We start from the raw sequence: 16432 nt of genomic DNA on the forward strand, positions 1-16432 counted from the left end.
ATTACTGGCTATCTCATTCTTAACAATTTCAGTTTATTTAAATAATAATGCTAAAATATTTACCTCAGAGGTGTAGAAAGAAATAGTCATGGTAGACTCTAACCTACCTTCTATCTTAAGGCCAAGACAGAGGATCTTATATGGTCACCTGACAAGTCAAGGTATTACCTGATTGTGTCAAATAAGAAACAGGGTGCCAGAACATTAATGCGAATCCTCATCTTCTCACTTTCTCATGATTTGTGGCATGTAAGAGATGTAGCTCTTAATTTTAAAACCAGTGTCACAGGGGTGATGGCTCACACCTGTAAATTCAGCACTTTGGGAGGCTGAGGCAGAAGGATTGCTTGATCCCAGGAGTTCAAGACCAGCCTAGACAAAATAGGGAGACTGTCTTTCTACAAAAAAAATATTTAAAAATTAGATGTGCACCTGTAGTCCCAGCTACTTGGGAGGCTGAAGTGGGAGGATCGCTTGAGCCCCGGGAGTTGAGGCTGTGGTGAGCCGTGATCAAACCACTACACTCCGGTCAGGGGGACAGAATGAGAACCCCCAGTCAAAAAAATAGAAATAAAATAAAATGTAAATATAAAAACCAAATGCGCATGGGTGTTCTTCATAATTGCACTGCAGAACAGTCCGTGGTTATAATATAGAGCCTTAGAATCTGTTCCAAACACTTCAGAAGCTTGGTAAATGACCAAATTAATTAATTAATTAGAATTAATTGAATCTGTCCTGTATATATTGGAGACTTGATGCCTATTTAAACATGAACTAGATAAAATATTATTTATTATATATGGCTTTTATATAGAATGTTCATTTTATCATCTCCTGAAGGCTAGGAATAAATTTGGCATATCATTCTGGAATGACAATCATTTTTATGCTTTCTAAGGAAATATTTCTTAGTTAATGTTTATGTTTCATTTTAATATTTTTAAAAATTAGGTCTAAAAATGGTCTAGACAAGATATAACATAAAATATAAACTCAAAATGAAAACTGAATATCCAATAACACAGAAAAAGTTATATTTTCCAAAGGACCAGGCTTTCAGGAAAATAGAAAAGGGAATTTTTGAAAACAATATTTAAGTATACAAGTCAGCACTGTTTGTAATCTTCCTATAAATTTCTTCTTGAATCAAGTTATACAAGGGGAGACTCCCCACCCCCAAAAGAATTATTTTTTGGAGGATGAGCCCCTTGTAGTACAGGCTTCCCTCACTGGATAAGCATTCTAGGAACCACTGGTGTCAGTGTGTCAGCTGCATTTGGCTTCAGTGAAGTTTTTTGAAGTCTTTCAACTGTTTGCCCATTTCATGGTGGTAATTTATGAGTGTGCCTGCCCATACTGCGCTGAGTGTTCAGCAGTTCTTGAGCAAAAATGGCATGACCTCTATGCCCCAGCCTCCCTATTCACCAGATCTCGTTCCCAACAATTTTTTGTTGTTGTTCATTTTCTGGATGAAAAAGTCCTCAAAGGGAAACATTTTGCTGATGTGGAAAAGGTAAAACAAACAAACAGTAGAAACACCAAAAGACATCAAAATTCATGAGTTCAAAAACTGTTTTGAGCAGTAGAAAGTGTCTTGATAAATGTATTGCATCAAACAAAGAGTACTTTGAAGATGACTGAAATTTAAACATGTAAGAATAAATACACATTTTTTAAATAAACAAATTCTGTTTTGTTGTTGTTGTTGTTGCTGTTGATACCTCCTCATATATCAGGCCCTATACCACCTTCAAAAAATTTGGTTTCAGTTTTGGTATGTCAATGCATTTGAAATTAAGCCTCTATTTTTATGTTTACTTCTTCAGGAATAATATAAATATTATGTTGAATTTTGAATGACCCAATTAAGATCTTATACAGAGAGCAAGATCTCAGACATGTAGAAAATGAGACTTATTAGTTTTGTGAGGCTCTGAACATGATTATAAAATTCTGTGTACTTCAGAGCAAAGAAGTCCCCAGCAATACCCACATAAGAAGTATAATTTATGCCTCTCATAACCACTTAGTCAATTATGTTCATAAGATGGAAAAGTTCACACAACTTGTTGCAACCAGTTCTGATTTAGAATTACCTAATTCCATAAAATCAGTAATAACTTTATTAGTTTATTTGATTAAGATTTGTTTGTTTTGGTTTGACATTTTTGAGACTGAGAGATGAGTCACATCAGTCTTTTTACAGAAAGCATGTAAACATTGCAACAGCTAGTATGTTTAAAGCAGCAAAAGTAACATAGAAGAAATTAAATCCATGCGGCATAATAGTAATTTTAAATAATCTTCTTAACATCCTACTGGAAAATATAGAAGCAATTATCACTTTCATGAGCTTTTGTAGAGTTACTAGATTTTACTAATTCGATATTAAAGATGTGTGCAAAATCAATCATAGAACTGAAATAATTTCTTTGGGTAAACGCTAGCAGAAGAAAATTTTCTTTAATTACTCACACATTTCATTTTGCTTTACTTGAAGGTGAATTATCCAGAAAGTTATGGTTCTACAGGTTTATGCATAACAGGAAGTTCCAAGTTGTAGCACTTGATTTAATTGTTCTCTAGAGCATAAATTGCCTACATGTGAATCACCACATTGATTGTCATCGTTGGATATATGTGTAATAAATATACCAATACTTTATGAAGCTTAATTTTTTATTATTAGCCACTTCCTATCCATCTAAGATTAGTATGACTAAATAAAAATAACTAAAATTTCTTCAGATAAAGACAGTTGGAAGACCTATGTGAAATGCGGTATTTTGATTTTTTTAAGTTTTATAAATCTTTACATTTCAGAAACTAATTTTTTCACAAAAACTATCATTAGTATTTACTTTTTAGAATTCAGTCTGCAAAAAACTTACAGTTAATATTTTATCCCTTTCAGGGTTCATATACTTAATTTAGAATATGCATTATTTGTTTGGTTTTGGTGAGATAGAAAAATACATATAAGGAATGTGTTATTTGCACAAAAAGGATAGATGTGACAGCAACAGAGAAAGAGTTACTCAAAACCTCTATCTGATTTTTCATCTATAACATGACAAACTTTTTTTTCCAGAATGCTACAATTGTAATAAGATACATATATACACATTGCTTGATTTTACCACATAGTTCTACAGGTTGATGTTTACTAGCAGAATTTTCTTATTCAACTCCTTTCAGTCAATCATTCAAAAATAAGTTTAATAATGCTATAAGCCAGGTATTCTTCTCAGCACTGAAGATAGTCCCTGCCCTTGTGAATCTCATTCCTATATGCAAGAGGAACACAACACAAATAACTAAACATATATATCAAAACGTCAGTTTTTGCTAAGTAGAATGAAGAGAAATGAAGCAAGAAGTAGTAGTGTGATCAGGGTTATTTTTGATAGGTTGATGAGAGACAACCTCTCAAAGAGTATGACACTTAAGAGACCTGAGCAAATAATCAACACTAATACTTGGAAATACTAAGATGCAATAAGTTCTGTAGGTTCTGGAAGTCTCAGATCAGCCAATTTGTTTAGAGAGCAAGAGGGTGGGTAGCAGTTTGAGAAGAGATAGAATGATACCAAATGGCCTATTGTGTGCTTATCGTGTGCCATATATTCTGTTACATGCCTGGGATAATAAGATTTGTATATATTGAGTCTTTATGATGTACTTGGAAATGTATCAAACATTTACTACTTATCTTACTAAATCTTCAGTGCCATCTGTCAGCTCAGGCTGCCATAGAAAAATGCAATAGGCTGGACTTGATGGCTCAGCCTGTAATTCCAGCACCTTGGGAGGCCGAGACGGGAGGATTGCCTGAACCCGCGGGTTTGAGACCCGCCTGGGCAACTTGGCAAGACCTTGTCTCTACAATAAATCAAAAACTAGTCGGGTGTGGTAGCTGCACCTGTAGTTCTGGCTACTTGGAAGGCTGAGGCAGAAGGATCACCTGAGCCCAACAAGTCGAGACTGCGGTGGCCGGGAGCATGCCACTGTACTCCAGTCTGGGAGACAGAATGAGACTCCAACTCAAAAATAAAAATTTAAAAAAGCAATAGAATGGATGGCTTAAAGGGTTAAACAACAGACATTTATTTCTCTCAGTTCTAGAGGCTAAAAAACTGGTATCAGAATGCTGGCAGGCTTGAATTCTGATGAGGGTCCTCTTCCTGACTTGCCTACTACAGCTGCCTTCTCTATCCTCACATGGCCTTTCCTTGGATCTCGTCCTGTTTTTATAAAGCCACTAATCCCATCATGAGAACTCCATCCTTATCATTTAATTTAACCCTAATTACCTGTAGATGACCCCATCTGTAAATACCATTACACTGGGGGTTAGGACTTTAACATATGAATCTGGACAAGACATAAATATTCTATCTATAACAACATCCCTGTGTGATATATATTGTTTTTCTCATTTTTCAAAACAAAGTCAAAAGAAAAAAAAAAAAAAAAAACACTGGGATCACAGATAAAAAATAACGTGCCCGTGGTGAAGGCAGATCAAGAATCTAATCTCAAGAGGTCCAAATCAATGTTATCAGTCTCTGCTTTTCTGCTCTAGCAAGGGACAACACAAACACAACTCTACAGTCCAGAAACAAGGAGTCTAATTGCTGATGTTATAACAGACTGACATAGGAAACAGCTGAAGTTAAGATGGCCTGACATTATTGCTATTTTCTAGGTGAACTTTAGCTAGCATTTAACCTCTTTAAATTTGTATAATCACTCATATCCTCATTAATTTATTCTACCTATTAAAGAACTAATATAGACCAGGCAATGTGTTGGAGAGTCAAAATGAATAATAGAGTGAGCCTTAAACAATCTCTCATTCAAGTGGAAAAAACAAACATACCCACTCTGCACAAACGTGTTCTTATTTTGATTATCTACTAGTGAAGAGCATAAGCTTTAAAACAGGATTATCTGGTTTGAAATCATGACTCAAACAGTTACAAATTTCATGCTAGTCTTTGCACTCATTAAAACGAAGGCACTTATTTGAAAAATGGTGACAATAGATGTACCCTTTCTTGGGGTTGTGTTAGGAATAAAATAAATAAAGATTATAAATCATTTACTATGGTATTGGACACAAATAAATATGACAATTATTTGTTGTTATATTATAATCACTAGTAATAGTACAATGACCCCATCTGTAAATATTATATTTTTGTTATATATGTAAAATATTATATTTACAGGTATCTATATCTGTAAATATTATATTGTTGTATATATATGTAAAATATTATATTTTTGTTCTCTAGTAATATTTATTTACATTATTTATTATAAAATCATAGTTATCTTTAATTTATTTGTTACCAGTTTGGTAGAATCACTCAGTAGTTCCCTAACATATATTCTTCCTTTTTCCACAGCACAAGATTTGTAACTGGATACTTTGGAATACATTCCCAGCAACCTTTGCAACTCACTGTAGACATGGGACTAAATTTTCACCAAATGGAATCAGGAGTGATATTTGTTACTTACGTGCATGGGACTTCAGAAATCATGCATGAAATCCTCCATGCTGATTCTTTCCTGCAAGCTGGAATACAGATGTGCCTGTGACTAAGCCTTAACCTAACAGAACAAGACAAGGCTATAGAGCAAGGGCCATTAAGCTACAATGCTTCCTGCTTGTAAATAAAGTTTTATTGAAAAAACAACAAAGCTGAAGGTGTTACACCATCTAATTTAAAAATCTACTACAAAGCTATAGTAATTAAAACATAGTACTGCCATAAAAGCAAACACATAGACCAATAGAACAGAATAGAAAGTCCAGAAATGAATCCATGCATTTAGGATCAAGTTTTTTGTTTGTTTGTTTGTTTGTTTGTTTTTTTGTTTGTTTTTATCAAAGTGCCAAATATACATGATGAGAAAAGGGCAGTGTCTGCAATAGACAGTGCTGGGAAAACTGGATATTCACATGCAGAAGAATGAAATTAGACCGTCATCTCATACCATTTACAAAACTCAACTAAACATGGATTAAAAAGTTAAATGTAAGACCTGTAACTATAAAGCTACAGAAAAAAATGCAGGGGAAAGCTTAATAGCACTAGTGTGGTCAATGATTTTTTGATATGACTCCAAAATTCTGATAACAGAGGCAAAAAATAGATTGAATGGAACTGAAAAGCTCTGCACAGCCAAGGACACAGTCAAGAGTCCAGAAAGAACCAACAGAATAGGAGAATATGTTTTCAAACTATATATCTAATAAGGAGTTAATATCCAAATAGGTAAGGAACTCAAGTGACTGAATAATAAGAAAGCAAATAATCCAATTTTAAAAATAAAGAACCTGAATAGGCACTTCTCAAAAGAAGACATACACATGGTCAGCAGGTATATAAAAATAATTTCAACATCACTAATTATCTTAATCCACTTTAACAGAATTAGTTTGATATAATAGAATACCACAGATTGGGTAATTTATAAATAAAAGAAATTTATCACCATTTGGGGGACTGGGAAGTCTAATATCAAGGTGCTGGCATCTGGTGGGGACCTTCTTTCTGTGTCATACTATGGTGAAGAATGGAAGAGCAAGAGATCACAAGAATGAGAGCAGAGGACTGAACTTGTTTTCCTAACAAGCCCACCCAAGAGATAATGAACCCAATACCATGATACCTAATTACCTCTTAAATGTCTCACCTCTCAACACATGTCAGAATGACTATTATCAATAATATCAGGATGGCAAGGTTGGAAGGGATGTGGAGAAAAGGGAACGCCCATACAGCAAATGTAAATGAGTATAGCCATTATGAGAAACAGTACGGATTTTCCTCAAAAAAAACTAAAACTAGAAATACCATATGATCCAGGAATCCTACTACTGGGTATATATAGAAAGAAGAAGAAATTAGTATGCCAAAGAGATATCTGCACTTCCGTATTCATTGCAGCATTATTCACAATGGCCAAGATATGAAACCACCCTGTGTTCATTAATTAATGAATGGATTAAAAAATGTTGAATATATACAGAACAGAATACTAGTCAATCTTAAAAATAAACAAAATCTTGTCATTTGCAACAGCATGAATAAACTTGAAGGCTATTATGTTAAATAAAATAAGACAGGCAGAGAAAGACAAATACCATAAGATCTGACTTCTATGTAAGATTTAAAACTGTCAGACTCATAGAAACAGAGTAAAATGGTGGTTGCCAGGGCTGGAACAGTGGGTAGTGGGAGGACTCAGGAGATGCTTGTCAAATAACACAAGTTTTTTTTTGTTAAATAGGAAGAATAAGTTCAAGAGATCTACTGTACATCAGGAGGACTCTAGTTAATAATAATAATATATTGTCTACTTGAAAATTGTTAAGAGAGTAAAATTGTGTTATCGCTACCAAAAAAGTGTACGATAACACATATGTGAAGTAGCATGATTTAGCCATTCTACAATGTATGCATATATGAAAACATCATGTTACACACCATATTTGATTTCTTACTTGTCAATTCAAAACTAAATTTTAAAAGAAAAGTTTTATTGGAATATAACCACACTCATTTATTTCTATATGGTCTATGATGTTTTCACTCTACAATTACAGAGTTGAGTAACTGCAACAGAAACCCCAACTTCTACAATTTTTACTATCTAGCCCTACACACACACCACACACACACACACACACACACACACACACACACACACACACACACACACACACACACAGATATGGTAAAGTCAAAAGATAGAAACTGTTGGAATCCCCAAATAACTATGTGAAACACAAATACCATCCAACCTAGACCAGAGGCTTTGGTGTTGTTTTGTGAGAAAGAAATGTACATCTATTTTATTCAAACAACTTCTTGGGGCCATTGAGCTATATCAGTATAACAGTACACAGCGGTATTTATTGAATAGTGTCCCACTTAGGTACATTATGATAACATATCATAAACATGTACTAATATTTGTATCATGTATATAAACATGTACATCAAAAATTTATAAACATTAGGGCTCTGTTTCAGAGTTTTATATGGTTTTGTTTGTCTACTCTTCATTTCTCAAACCAGCATCATAGAGCTTTAATTATTATAGTTTTAGAATTTAATTCATATCCATTATGAAAAGTCACCCTTATTCATTCATACCTGCAGCTTCTAACTTTTTAAGGGGTATAGGAAGGAGGTGACTTTTAAAATTGTATATGGCCAAATTATAAATATAAAATTAAATGTAACTTATTTATTTATTACAACTAAAATGAAAGGTTAACATAGATGAATATTCATGACACAGTTACAAGGAAAAAATGAGATGACATGCTTATATACAGTTTCAGTTTCAAAAGTAAACAAGCAAATATTCTAATTTCATATAATTCATTAGAATGACACTAAGAGAAATAATTTTGTCTAGTCATGAATAGCTTATTTATACTTTTAATAGCATTTTTCATATAGTTACATCAATAATTCAGAGAAGTTATTAGTATTATTGTTATTTTCATTTTACATATGAGAAAATACAGGTAGATAATTTAATTAAAATAATAAAGTAAGTGTCTTAGTTTGTTCAGGCTGTTATAACAGAATAGCAGAAACTGAAGGTTTATAAAGAATAAAAATTAACTGGTCTCGGTGGTTCAACCTGTAATCCCGTGCCTTGGGAGGCTGAGGTAAGTGGATTGCCTGAGCCCACGGGTTTGAGACCCACCTGGGCAACTTGGTGAGACCTCATCTCTACAATAAATCAAAAAATTAGCCGTGTGTGGTAGCACACACCTGTAGTTCTAGCTACTTGGAAGGCTGAGGCGGAAGGATTGCCGGAGCCCAGCAGGTCGAGGCTGTGGTGGCCAGGAGTGGCACTGCACTCCAGTCTGGGTGACAGAGTGAGACTCCAACTCAAAAATAAATAAAAAGAATAAAAATTTATTTCTTACAGTTCTGGAGGCTGAGAAGTCCAAGCTGAAAGCACCTGCAAACTCAGTGTCTGGTGAAGACCCAGTCTAGGTTCATAAGGATTTCTTCTCCTAGTGTCTTTACATGGTAGAAGGGACTAGCTAGATCTCTAGGATCTCTGTTTTAAAGGAACTCATCCCATTCATAAGAAAATAGCCTTCATGATCTAGTCACCTCCTAAATTTCCCACCCTCCTAATAGCATTACCTTGGGAGTTAGGATTTCAACATATAAATTTGGGGGGATATAAACATTCAGATCAGTCAGTAATTAAGTAAAAGATACTGAGATTCAGCACTACTGTGCTCTCAGCACCACCCTGATCCATTTGAGTACACTTTTTGTATACAGTGATGGATAGGGGTCAGGTTTCAATCTGCTTGTTGTTCGCCAGTTTTCCCAGCATCATTTGCTATATAGGGTTTCCATGTCCAATGTTTGTTTTTACTGGCTTTGTCAAAGATAAGTTGCTTGAAGGTCTGTGGTTTTAGCTCCAGGTTTTCTGTCTTGTTCCATTAATCTATGTGCCTATTTTTTTTTTTAACCAGTATCATACTGTTTTGGTTACTGTGGCCTTTTTTTTTTTTTTTTTGAGTTGGAATCTCACTCTGTTGCCCAGACTGGAGTGCAGTGGCCGCTCCAGGGCACCACAGCCTTGACCTACTGGGCTCAGGCGATCCTTCCGCCTCAGCCTTCCAAGTAGCTGGAACTACAGGTGCGTGCTACCACACCCAGCTAATTTTTGATTTATTGTAGAGATGAGGTCCCACCAAGTTGCCCAGGCGTGTCTCGAACCCGCGGGCTCAGGTAATCCACTCACTTCCGTCTCCCCAAGCAAGTACTGTAGCTTTTAATAAAGTTTGAAATCCAGAAGTGTGATGCCACCTGCTTTGTTCTTTTTACTGAAGATTGCTTTAGCTATTTGGGATCCTTTTTGCTTCCATATGAATTTAAATATTTCCCTTTCTAGGTCTGTGAAAAATGTTGCTGGTGCTTTGATAGGGATTGCATGGAATCTGTAGATTGCTTTGAGTAGAATGAACACCTTGATGCTATGGATTCTCCCTATTCATGAGCACGGGATGTTCTATTTGTTTGTATCGTCTTTGACTTCTTTGAGCAATATTTTGTAGTTCAAATAGTAAAGATCTTTCACTCCTTTGGTTATATGAATACTGAGGTATTTTATTTTGTGTGTGTGTGGCTTCTGTGAATGAGATTGTGTTTCTGATTTGGTTCTCGGCCCACTTGTTGTCGGTGTAAACAAATGCAACTGATTTTTGCACATTGATTTTATATCTCAAGACTTTAACAAAGTCATTTATAAGTGCTGGGATTTTTGGGAATGAATCTCCGGGATTTTCTACGTATAGAATCATATCTGGGAAGGGAGATAATTTGACTTCCTTTTTTCCTATTTGGATACCTTTCATTTCTTTCTCCTGTGATTGTTCTGGCTAGGACTTCTAGTACTATGTTAAACAAGATGGGTGAGAGTGGCTATCCTTGTCTTGCTCCAGTTCTTAGGGGGACTGCTTCCAGCATCTGCCCAATAAATTTGATGCTGACTACAGGTTTTTAATAGATGACTCATTATTTTGAGGAATGTTACTTCAATGTCTAGGCATTTGAGCATTTTTATCAAAAAGGGATGTGGGATTTTATCAAATGCTTTTACTACATCTATTGAGATAATCATGTGGTTCTCATTTTTACATCTGTTCATGGGGTAGATTACATTTATTGATTTGCATATGTTGAACCAACTTTGCATCCCAGGAATGAAGCTTACCTGTAAATGATGAATGATTCTTGCAACGTGCAGTTGCATGCAATTTGCTAGCATCTTTTGGGGAATTTTTGCACCTATTTAATCAAGGAAGTGTGCTTATAATTTTCTTTGTTGAGTCTCTGCCATTTTGGTTTATCAGGCTGATATTGGCTTCATAGAATGAACTAGGGAGGATCCCTTCTTCTCAATTGCTTGGAATACTTTCAATAAAACTGAAATCAGGTCTTTCTTGTACATTGGGCAGAATTCAACGAAGAAATCATCTGGCACAGGGCTTTTTTTTTTTTTTTTGACAAGAAAGTTTCTTATTACTGAATCTATTTCTTTGCTTGTTACTGGTATGTTTAGGGTCTCTATTTCTTCCTGTTTCAATCTTGGGAGGTTATGTGTTGCCAGGAATTTATCCATTTCTGTTAGATTTTTTAGCTTATGTGCATACATATATTTGTAATAAGCTCTGATAAACTTCTGTATTTCCTCCAAGTTGATTGTAACATGACCTTTCTTGTTTCTGGTTGTGTTTATTCAAATTCTCTCTTCTCTTTCTCTCTCTGTCTCTCATTCTTTCTCTCTATCTTGTTAATCTGTCTAGGGGTCTGGCAATCTTATTTATCCTTTCAGAGAACGAACTTTTTGTATAGTTTTAGGGAGACTTATTTTGTTTGTCTCTACTTTTACTTTGATAATTTCTATCCTTCTACCAGTTTTGATATTCGATTGTTCATGTCTTTCCAGTTCTCTTAGTTGCAATGTTAGCCTGTTTTCTTGAGATCTATTTTCTTTTTTTAATTATAAAGATGTAGGGTACAATTCAGGGTTAGTTATACAAATGCTGATTATGCAGGTACCCTTGTTGATGAGGTGTGCCCCTCCCGTGATCTATGAGATCTATTTTCTTGATAGGTGCATGTAATAGTATAAACATCCCTTTCATGGTTGTTGTGTTGGTATGTTGTGTCTTTGTTTCATATGTTTCTAGAACCTTTTCATTTGTCTTGATTTATATGTTAACCCAAAGTCCTTTGGGCATACGTTATTTAATATTCATGCATTTTCTGTGTTTTTGAGTGTTCCTACTGGTGATTCTTTTTATTCCACTGTGTTCTGAGAAGACGCTTGGTATAATTTGAACTTCTTGAAATTTGCTCATGCTTGATTTATGGCTGAGTATGTGGTCAATCGTGGATTATGTTCCACATGCTATTGAGAAGGTTTTATATTCTGTGGTTGTTGGATGGAGTGTTCTGTAGATATCAATTAGTCTAATTGGTTAAGTTTTGAGTTTAGGTTCCAGATTTCTTTGTAAGTTTACTACCTTGATGAGTTGTCTAAAGCTATTAGCAGCATATTAATGTCTCCCCTTATTATTATATGGCTACCCATGTCCTCTCTCTTAGATTAATTAGTAATTGCTTTATAAATCTGTGTTGAATGAGTATGCATTAAAGATGGATATTTCTTGCTGATGATATGAACTCTTTATCATTACATAGTGGCCTTCACTGTTCTTTGTAGCTTTTACTGGTTTAAAATCTGTTTTATCTGATCTAAGAATAGTGACTCTCACTCTTTCTTATAAAATCTTTCTCCTACCCTTTATCTTCAGCCTATGGGTAACATTTGAAGTTACATGAGTTTCCTGAAGGCAGCAGCAGGAGAGATCAAGTTTCTTTATCAAATTTGCCATTCCATGCCTTTTGAGTAGCATGTTCACCCATTAATGTTTAAGTTAATTATTGATATGTAGAGGTTTGTTCCTATTGTTTTGTTATTTATTTATTTTTTGAGTTGGAGTCTCACTCCATCACCCAGGCTAGTGCCGTGGTATGATCACAGCCACCCCAGCATTGACCTGCTCGGCTCTGGCAATCCTTCTGCCTCAGCTTTCCAAATGGCCAGAACGATAGGCACATGCTACCATGCCTGGCTAATTTTTTACTTATTGCAGAGACGAGGTTTCTCCAAGTTGCCCAGGTTGATCTCAAACCCACAGGTTCAGGCAATCTATTCTCCTTGCCCTCCCAAGTTCTGGGATTACAGGCTGAGCCACCGAGTCTAGCCTATTTTTTGTTATTAAGGAGTCTGTCTTCTAGGCTCTGTGGTTGGTTCATATGGTCTGTAATCTCTGTGCTTACTTATGCTTTTGTGCTGGGTGGTACCATTCTTTTGTCTATATGTTTAGAACTTCCTCAAGCATCTCCTGAAGATCCAGTCTAGAGGTAGCATATTCTCTTAGGGATTGCTTGTCTGGGAAGGATTTTAATTCTCTTTCATTAGTGAAGTTAAGTTTGGTAGAATAAGAAATTATTTTCGTAATTGCTTTTTTAAAAGAATGTTAAAAATGGGTTTGCAGTTTCTTCTGGCTTATAAGGTTTCTGCTGAGAAGTCTGCTGCAATTCTTATGGATCTCCATTAGTAAGTAGTCTGTCTCATCTCTCTTCATGTCTTTAAGATTTTTTATTGCATGGTCATATTGTCAAATTTGATTAATATGTGCCTTGGGAGTTGCACAGTTTTTTTCTCATTTTGTAAAACTGGGTTAATTCAATAGTTTGATCTTCAAGCTCTGAGATTCCCCTGGCTCGTCAAATCTTCTGTTAAAGCTTGCTAATGAGTTTTGAAATTCCAGGAAATAATTCTTCATTTCCAGTTCAGTTTGTTTTTTCTTACGATGGCCATGGTCAGTTTTCATTTCCTGTACTATTTTTGTGGCTTGATTTAGGTATTCACTTGCTCTGAATTTTGTTGGGTCTCTTTGCCATCCATAATCTGAATTCTCTGTTATCAGGGACAGGTCATTCTGAACAGGTTCCATTACTTGGACTATCAAAGATTCCTTTGTGAGTTGAATAGTTTTAGGTTTGGGTATTGCTGTTTTTGCTTCATCTGTGAAGGTAGTTTCTTCTCTTTTTATCTTTTGTTTTGTTATATTTTATGTGTTAAAGTTGCTATTATTAGGGTGAAAATTTGCGTTTTCTTACTTGACTTCCCTCCTTTGGACTGCCTGTGGTAGGGGCAGAGGCAGCAGTAAAGATGATGAACTAGCTGGGCATGGTGGCTCAAGCCTCTAATCCTAACACTTTGGGAGGTGGAACCAAGAGGACTGCCTGAGTCCAGGGGTTCAAGACCAGCCCACGCAACTTGGCAAGACTTCATCTCTACAATAAATCAAAAATTAGCTGGGCATGGTGGCACACTCCTGTAGTTCCAGCTACTTGGAAGGCTGAGGTGAAAGGATCACTTGAGCCCAGCAGGTCGAGACCAGAGTGGCCATGAGTATACCACTGCACTCAGTCTGGGTGACAGAGTGGGACTCCAACTCAAAAAATAAAAAATCAAAAAGATGATGAACTGGGAGAAAACCAACTGGCACAGCTTCACTGGTGCAGTCTGGTAGGAGGAAAGTGGGGAGTAGCCCTTTCCTCTAGTTCAGGGGCTTTCCCCTCCCTCTAGGACAAACACCTGGGGACTTGGATGACCAGGAGCTCTAACTCCTCCTTCTCCAGCTGGCATTTCTCATCAGCAGGATTGGTGGGTGACCAGAAGAAGCCCCACAGCTCAACTCATGGCTCTGCAGGTTTTCAGGTGAGCCTAAGGTAGCCTCCTCCCATCTAAGTGAGTCCTTTTTTCTGGCACAGGGTAGAAGGTAGGGACCTACCTTACCAAAGAAAAGACTGAACATTTCTCCCTCTGTCCACAAGTGGGTGTTGAGTTCACTGCTGAGCTGCCTACAGCTGGGAAAACTCCCATTGCTCAGTGACAAAAATGTAACCTAGCAGTGGTCGAACAGCTGTGCTTCACCTGGGCTCCGGGTATCCTCATTTGCCAGGAGTCACAGAGGTTCACAGCCTCCTAGTTCCTGCCCAGCTCCATGGGATGGGCAATGGCAGTGAGGGCAAGTCACATTGAAGACCTGAAAGGGGATGAGTTGAGCAGCCATGCTCTTGGAGAAAAGTCCCTAGAGTGGGCGTATTGCCCAGACTGGGGACTGGAGAGGAAGGAAGCTGGAATGCCTACAAGGTGCAGACCAACCCTACAGGGTGTGTCCAGGTCCTCTGTGTGGTAGGGGAGGGTGGAGGGTTGGTGGTTGATGGTGTCTGGATTCACAGTGAATTGGACTCCTCCAGGATCCACGTGGATCCAAACAGTACCTCTGACCTGATTCTGGGCAGCTTTCTGCACCTGGGTGGGGCAGAGTGATTACCAGAAGAGGGCTTGGGTTGTCTCTCCCTTGGCTAGGACTGCACAGTTTTGTGGAATGTGTGTAAAATCTCTCCAGTTCACTCACCCACTTCCTTCACCAAGGATGCTCTCTGGATTTCATGAAGGAGCTGATTCTGAAAGTGGCTAGGGGCTTGGATCTAACCATTCTCTGCATCCCAGGTGTGCATCTGATAAACTTCAGCTTGAGTTTCTAGGCAGACTTTCAAAGAACTTGCTTCATTTCGCCTTCAGAGTCTCTTACTGAGAGCAGCAATCTTCCAACATCTCCAGTTGGCCATGTTGGCCCACCCCCACCCATTTATTTTTAATGCCTAAATTATTGAGAGCAATATAAGATTCACCATTTTTTTTTTTTTTGAGGAGGTGAACAGGACAAGATATACCTTTTCAGAATGCAGTGGAAGCACTAAACAACATAATTTTTAAAAAATAATAATTTCAAAGAAATAAAACACTGTCTCTCATGTATTTGGTTTAGTTTTTAGCAGTAATCTGTGACTATAAACTATACCTATTCAATATTTCCCATTTGAAGATCAAGACTTCACAGACTTTTTTTAAAAAGCACTTGGTGTTAAGACTAAAATTCCGGCCCCATTCACTGAACCGCCACCAAGGACTCAGCAACCTCCTCCATGAGCCCCCTCGCTTCTGTCCCCCCTGCCAGCATTATCCTGCTGCCACCGCCTTCTACAAACCATTTCCATGGAGGAAAAGGAATCATATCGTATGTCCGCTAATCCAGAACCTCCACTCTTTCCACCCCTTTGCTGATACAAGTAAGGGTGATGACCTGCTTCCTGCTGGCACTGAGGATTATATCCATATAAAAATTCAATAGAGAAACTACTGTCCAAGGATCATTGATGATTACGATAAAAGAAATTAGTGACGGTGTTTAAGAAGAAATTTGCCTGCAATGGTACTATAATTGAGCATCTAGAATATGCAGAAGTAATTCGGCTACAGGTAACCAGCGCAAGAACATATGCCAGTTCCTCCTAGAGACTGAACTGGTTAAGGATGATCAGGTGAAGTTTCACGGGTTTTAAGTGCTTGTGGCTCACTGAAGCTTAAGTGAGGATTTCCTTGCAATGAGTAGAATTTCCTTTCTGTCTTTTGTCACATGTTTAAAAAACCCACAGTTTGTATAATGTAACCATTTAGGGTCTGCTTTTAACTTGGACTAGTGTAACTCCTTCATGCAATAAATGGAAAAGAGCCATAAAAACAAAAGACTAAAAATCCAAATGCTGAGACATTAGTGAAAAACTGCATCAAAAGTGTGCACTTGATAGGTGCATCTGCTGCAAAGAAGGTAATTCAAGTACCACTTTTCAATGACAGCATAGTTCAACACACTACAGAAACTGAGGAAAAACAGAGACCAACTTACAGAACAGATACAGCTCAGAACTTGAATGCA

At 36.9% G+C, this 16432-nt stretch overlaps 1 pseudogene; it reads left to right on the top strand.

Moving 5' to 3' along the window:
• The first annotated feature begins 14665 nt into the window (after window positions 1-14665).
• On the top strand, window positions 14666-16058 carry LOC110595882 (annotated as a pseudogene).
• Window positions 16059-16432: the final 374 nt, after the last annotated feature.

This window comes from Carlito syrichta, unplaced genomic scaffold, assembly GCF_000164805.1.
Source record: "Carlito syrichta isolate Samal-C Ts95f unplaced genomic scaffold, Tarsius_syrichta-2.0.1 Scaffold305058, whole genome shotgun sequence".
In the NCBI taxonomy this organism is placed as follows: domain Eukaryota; kingdom Metazoa; phylum Chordata; class Mammalia; order Primates; family Tarsiidae; genus Carlito; species Carlito syrichta.